This window comes from Peromyscus eremicus, chromosome 1 (genome assembly GCF_949786415.1).
Source record: "Peromyscus eremicus chromosome 1, PerEre_H2_v1, whole genome shotgun sequence".
In the NCBI taxonomy this organism is placed as follows: Eukaryota; Metazoa; Chordata; class Mammalia; order Rodentia; family Cricetidae; genus Peromyscus; species Peromyscus eremicus.
In genome coordinates this window covers 196334505-196341900 of record NC_081416.1, presented here as the reverse complement: position 1 = coordinate 196341900, position 7396 = coordinate 196334505, and the positions used below count along the sequence as shown (strand labels likewise).

General features: G+C 41.2%; 1 pseudogene; it reads left to right on the top strand.

Annotated features, from left to right (window-relative positions):
* Nucleotides 1–624: 624 nt before the first annotated feature.
* Nucleotides 625–1565, top strand: LOC131904417 (vomeronasal type-1 receptor 4-like; annotated as a pseudogene).
* Nucleotides 1566–7396: the final 5831 nt, after the last annotated feature.

Here is a 7396-nt window from a genome sequence, read left to right as displayed (position 1 = left end):
GTCTCCCATGGGGAGTCAGCAGTGCCTGGTACATTCAGTTGAAGCAGGTCCAAGCCCCTCATCCCTGCACCAAGGCTGCACTATGTGTCTCAGCATAGGCCCTAGGTTCCAAAAAGCCAGCTCATGAACTAGGGACAGATCCCGTTCCCACTCTCTGGGGAACCCCTGAACAGTTTAAGCTAAACAACTGTCTCGGTCATCCAGAGGGCCCAGTACAGTACCATGGGGGCTCCTCAGCTATTGGTCCATAGTTCATGTGTTTCCACTAGTTTGGCTAGTTGTCTCTGTACTTTTTCCAATTATGGTCTCGATATCTCTTGCTCATAGAATCCCTCCTCTCTCTCATTGATTGGATTGCTGGAGCTCCTCCTGTGACCTGGCCATGGATCTCTGCATCTGCTTCCATCACTCACTGGGTGAGGGTTCCATGATGACAGTTAGGGTATTCAGCCATCTGATCATCAGAGTAGGTCAGCTGAGGCACCCTCTCCACCATTGCCAGCAGTCTATGGTGGAGTCATCTTTGTGGATTCCTGGGGACCTCCCTAGTACTCTGTTTCTCCCTATTCCCATGGTGCCTTCATTTATCAGACCATAATAAACTTATTTACAATTTTAATAGGAATGAAAATGGCTTCTGACAACTTGGCAATAGGAATTTTTCTCTTTTCCCAGATTACAGTAGGAGTGCTTGGAAATTCCTCAATACTATTTTATTATCTCATTTTGATAGTCACTGGAAAGCATTTAATGCCAAAAGATCTGATTATACAGCACTTGACTTTCGCCAACTGCTTGTCTATCATCTTAAGAGGCATTCCACGGACAATGTCAGATTTTGGATTTAAGTATTTTCTAGATGATGTTGGATGTAAATTGATAGTGTATATTTACCGCATAACAAGGGGGATATCCCTGTATGCCATGTGCCTACTAAGTTGCTTCCAAGTGATCACAATAAACCCCAGCAACTCCTGGTGGATCACTCTTAAACACAGAGCCACAAAGTATATTGGTCCCTCCTGCTCACTAGGCTGGCTTGTGCACCTGCTTCTAAACTTCTTGACTCCAACTAGAGTGTCAGCCCTATTTACAACAAAAATGCAACTATCAGGATGAATTATGGGTACTGCTCATGGTTTGCTTCTGGCAATGTGGCTACAGCACTTTATATGTTCTTACTGTGCTTCTCTGATGGCCTGTGTCTGGGTCTCATGACCTGTTCAAGTGTCTCCATGGTGAGTCTCCTCTACAGTCATAAAAGACAAGTCAAGCATATTCACAGTTCTCAACACTTTCTGAAAGTCTCACCTGAGGACAGAGCCACCCAAACTATTCTCACCCTAGTGTGCATATTCATCATCTCTTACTCATTCTCATCCATTGTGGTCATCTTCACAACCTACTCCAAAGGTTCTGTGCCATGGGGAGTAAGTGTATTTCTATTTCTAGAAATATGCTTTCCCATAGTTTGCCCCTTTGTTCTCATCAGCAATATCAAGTCTAGTTCCAGCATATTTTTACCCTGCTGTGGTAAGAGAAAGCTTCTCCCAAGTTTGACATGACCCCTCTTATCTCCCTTTGTTTATATATTGGCATATTCTTTTATCTGTTGTAGAATGCCAAGACTCCAGATTAGAAATATCAAGCATCTTCCTGCAATGGATCTACCTCAAGATGAAGTTTTCCACTCTTATGCATATACCTAAAGGATCCTCCATTCTACCAAAAAGATACTTTACTAAATATATTCATAGTATCTTTAACTATAACAGTCAGAAACTGGAAGCAACTTATATGGCCCCCAATTGTAGAATGGGTAAAGAAAATGTGATACATTCACATAATGGAGTAGTATCAGTAGTTAAAAAAATGGGATAATGAAATTTTCAGGTGAATAGATGGGACTTTAAAAAGTAATTGTGAGTGAAATAACCTGTTGCAGAATATTTGTTTAGCTACTCAAAGATGTGCTGCATTTGTTTAACTTTGTATAGATGTGTTGAATTTGTTTAACTATGTAAAGATATGTTGCATTTATTTGTGCTGTGGAACATTTGTTTAACTATGTAAAGATGTTTTGCTGTTTTACTTTGCCTGCCTAAGGTACCCTATTGGTCTAATAAAAAGATGAACTGTAAATATTGAGGGAGGAGGTATAGGCATGACTTCCATGCAGGAAATGTAAATAGGAGGAGGAATTGAGGCTCCAGAGGGAAAGGAAAAAGAGAAGAAAGAAAAGGAGACATCAGGGGCCAGCCAGCCACACACAGAGGAAACAGGATAGTAGAACATACAGAATGGAAGAAAGGTAAAAAGCCCCAAAGTGAAACACAGCTGAATAGGAATAGGTTAAACTAAGTTAAAAGACTTAATGTAAGGGACAAGCTTAAGCTAAGGCTGAGCATTCATAATTAATAATAAATCTGTTTGTCCTTATTTGGGAACTGGTTAGTGGCCCAAAGCCAATGACAACCCCAGTAACACATACCCTGAAAGACAACCAGGTATGTGCTCACTTGTAATTGGATATTAGCTGTAAAGTAAAGGATAATCACGCTACAACCCACAGACCCAGAGTGGCTAAGTAACAAAGAGGGCTCAAGTGGAGACACATGGATCTCCTTTGGAAGAGGAAATCGAATAGATTTTACAGGTGGACTAGGGGTAGGTAGGGATGGGAATGGGTGGGATCAGATTTGGGTGGAAGGAAGGAAGGAAAGAGTATGGGGGGAGAAGACAAAAATTAGACAGTTTTGGGGGCAGGGGTGATGTGGAAACCTAGTAGAGTGGAAACTGCCTGGAATCTACAAGGGTGACCCTAGTAAGTACTCCTATTAATGAAGGATATGGAGCCTGAATCATCTTCTGTATCTAGGCAAGACTTGTAGTCCTGGAACTGGGACACCAACCCAGCCACATAACCCTCAACCTACAATCTGCCTTGACTGCAAGTTGTGCTGGGGCAATGGTTGCACAGAACTTAGGGGAGTGGCAAAGCAATGGTTTAATTTGAGGCCCACATCACAAGAGGGAGTCCAAGTCAACACTGCCTGGATGACCAGACATGGAGCCTGAATTGTCCAGAGACTAGGATTGGTGCCTAGTCCAGCCCTCATCAGGGAGGCTATCTCTGACAGCTTTTGGGAAATGATGCAGAGACCCAAAGCCAAACATTAGTCAGAGAGAAAGAACCCTGGTTGGTGGTGTATGGGGACCCACAGAGACTTCCTAGTAAGGCCTTACTCAAGGTCAGAAAGTCTGAGCTTGCTTTACCCAGCAGGGCCAGGGCTGCATAATAGGATGATTTGGCCAAATGCATGGTTACCAGGTGTTTTGAAGGGTCTACACTTGGTGTACATTATGCTTTGATCATGAAAATGGGAGGTCTTTTCCTCCTCTTCTTGCTGATGTGTAAAAAAGCCCATCATGATTAAACTCTGGGCAGCTGAGTATTGACCTAGAGTCCTCCCGAAGCTGTCCTGTGTCTCTATCATTTTTCTTCACCTATATTTCTAATACTTCCTCATTCCTCTCTCCTCCCCCCAAGATCCCTGGGATAGGTTTTCTACATATGGTGCCCAATGGTGGGACTTTGTGGAAGGAGGATAAAAAGAAGGAACATCACACGTTAAGGGAGCGTGTTCAGATAATTAATTAGGGGGAGGCGATTCTCTTTTTCAGGAGTAAAATTGTAAATATAGAACAGAGCAATAGTATACACTTGTTTGTACTTTGCTTGTAGATAACTTGAAAACTGGGGGAACTAAGGTTAGGCTGCAGCAATTCTCTCTCTCTCTCTCTCTCTCTCTCTCTCTCTCTCTCTCTCTCTCTCTCTCTCTCTGATAAGTTAGGTCTGAAAATTGTAGACCTAGGTATAAAAAAAAGTTATTTAGGATAGAATAGATTTTCCCCAGTGTGGGAGCCAGTATGCAGAAATCAGTGTCTGGGACTGAGCAGCCACAGCTAGACCAAGCGTCCACTGTAGATTTAGCAGTACAAGAACAAGCAGTGACTTCAGAAGACCCCTCCATAAGCAGGAGCAGCAGGAGCAGTGGCTGACTTAGCATCTGCATTGCTGAGACCCTCAGGGCATTATTGAGCATCTCAGGTAGTAGAGGCCAAGAGAGCCAGCTCAAGCAGTGAGAGTCTGTGCATTTTCTGCTATGAAGGAGCTTTGGTAAGGAGAGAACAGTCAGCCAGGACTTGCTTGCAAGCACCACACAGACATGGCTGGAGGCTGTGCTCTGTGGCCTTAACGAGCAGGGCAAGAGAAGGCATTCAAGCAGTGGTAGAGGCTTTGTGCCCCAGTGGCTGGAGTAGATCTGTCACCCAGAGCCAGAGTCCTCAGTAGCCAGGGTCAAATGCAGGGACACTCTAGATGATCATGGGCAGAGTTTTGATGTCTATTTTCTTGAATCTTTATATATTTTGGAGATCAGCCCTCTGTCAGATGTGGGGTTGGTGAAGATCTTTTTCCATTCTGTAGGCTGCCATTTTGCTTTATTTACTGTGTCCTTTGCCTTACAGAAGCTTCTCAATTTCAGGAGGTACCATTTATTGTTTCTCTCAGTGCCTGTGCTACTAGTGATATATTTAGGAAGTGCTCTCCCGTGCCAATGCATTCAAGACTACTTTCTACTTTCTCTTCAATCAGGTTCAGTGTAACTGGTTTCATGTTGAGATCTTTGATCCACTTGGACTTGAGTTTTGTACATGGCAATAGATATGGATCTAGTTGCAATTTTCTACCTGTTGACATCCAATTATGCCAACACCATTTGTTGAAGATACTTTCTTTTTTCCATGGTACGGTTTTGGCTTCTTTGTCAAAAATCAGATGTTCATGTGTGTGTGGATTCATGTCAGGGACTTCAGTTTGATTACATTGGTCCACATGTTGGTTTGTATGCCAATACCAAGCTGTTTTATTACTATAGTTCTAAAGTAAAGCTTGAGGTCAAGCATGATGATGCCTCCAGAGGTGGCTTTATTGTACATGATTGTTTTAGCTATCCTGTGTTTTTGTTTTCCCATATGAAGTTGAGTATTATTTTTTCCAGGTCTGTGAAAAATTGCCAACACATTTCTTTACAGATCTTTAAAAAACAATATTCAGTTTTATATAGAAACACAGAAAAATCCAAGGTAGGAAAATACTGAATAATAAATGAACTGTGGGAGGTTCCACTATCCCAAATTTCCATTTGTACTACATAGCTATAGTAATAAAAAAACACTAAAATCAACAATTAATAAGTGGGCAAAGGTGTCCTATGGGAATCCCCAAACAACCCAGGCTGTTTCCAAGTTTATAGGCTACTCCCCTCAAACTGACAGCAAGGCTCTATTGCTGAAGACAACACCTACATAACTTATTGAAGGTGAAGAAGTCAGCTGATGCCTACATAGATGGAGCCTTTACCACCTCTATGATCTAATGTCTTTGGTACAAGAATGTACTCTGTATCCCACCAAAATAGAAACATAATCATCCCCCTATCTCCAAATGTTTTATCTACAAAGGTGTTTTGCCAAAGTGGCACAAAGCTTGTGAAGGTAACCAACAAATATCTGATTTTACTTGAAGTCCACTCCACGTAACAGAACCCATTACCAGCATTGGCAGACCAAAAACATGAGACTAGATACCCCAGGGACCTAAGGTCTCCAAATACAAAAAAAAATGTAGTAATAAAATAACTCCTAATGGCATTCTGCTATACTCATATATCAGTGCCTTGCTCTGTCATTATCAGAAAATCTTACTTCTATAGGAGACAGGAACAAATACAGAGGATATTACACAGAGAGTGAGAGACCTTGGAACACTCAACCATAAACTGGATGTCTTTATCAAATCCCCCCTCTCTCAGGTCTCAGAGAAGGCCTCAGAAGAGGGTGCGGGAAGAGTGTAAGAGCCAAGAGGGATGGAAGGCACCAAGAAAATATCAAAGCTCAAATTAAATGAAGTAGCATGCTCAGGATCTCCACACATCTGCACCAGATCCTCTGTGTATATATTTTGGCTTCCAGTTTAGTGTTTTTATGAGATTCCTGAGTATGTGGATGAGTAGATAGGTCATCTTGTGCCTTCTTATGGGCTCGTTTCCTTGTGTTTGTGTTGTCCAACTTCAGTGTGTTGCTTTTTGTTTTAATCTTATACTTCATTTTATGGGAAGGGAGTGTATCCAAATGGGAGGGGAGGGAATGGGGAACTGAGAGAAGTAGAGAAAGGGGAGGAACAATACACCATTTTCAATAAAAAGGAAAAAAGAAAATAGAGTACCAAAAATGCCTCTAAATACTTTTCTGTAGTGGTATCTTCCAAAACATCCAGCAGGGGAAAGTCTCTTTCATGTTCACCAAAAAAGAGTGCATGGACATAATATGGTGGAGTAACAAAATGGAATAGTATCCAGCCATAAAGTAGATATTCTTTTCCTGTGTAAATAAGTCTTCAAGTGCATGAAAGCAGCTATAAATACTGTATCATTCAACCTAGGTACTCAGGCCCTCAACAGAAACTACATTGATGAAGCTAATGGGTTTTTTGTTTTGTTTTTGTTTTGGGTTGTTTTTTTTTTTTTCTTTAAATAAGTAAAGTTTCCCAGTTTGCAATGGAAAGCTTCAGGTGGTTTGCCAAAGAGCAATCAGATTGTTCCTCAAATTGTTGATCGGTACAACTAAAATGAATGCCATGATAAATGGTCTGCTGTGTGTGTTTTTCAAAAACTACACAGGAAAAATAGAACAAAATAGTGCCAGAGGGACATGTTAGGTAGGAGATCCAAGAGGAATGGGAGGAGAAAATTCGTTTGGAGATGAACAAGAGCCATTGTGAATATGCATGGAATCTTCAAAGAATTAAATAAAGGTATTTTTTATAAAATAAAAAAAGATATTTGGACAAGAAATGATGGGTTTCTGCTTTGTTGTGTTGGTATAGAGATGAAGAAAGATTGCTACTTAGAAACGGCCTTTGCTTGGGTACACAAATCAGTGGTAAAAAGGGAAGAGTCCTGATGATGAACTTGCATTTTATCTGCAAGACAAAAAAAAAGACATAAAGGTATTAGACCAGAGGAAAATGTGGAATGTTTATGTTTTAAGATTCATTTAGTGACAGCATTGCCTGCTGTTGCACTGTCGTAACTATCAAGGATCTAAATCAGTGGTTCTCAACCTTTGGGTCATGACCTTTTTGAGAGCTGAAAGACCCTTTCACAAGGGTCACCTAAGACCATTGGAATACATAGATATACTCATCACTATTCCTAACAGTAGCAAAATTACAGTTGTGAAGTAGCGACATAAATCATTTTATAGTAGGATGTCACCACAACACAAGGAACGGTGTGAAAGGGGCACAGCATTAGGAGGGTTGAGAATCATT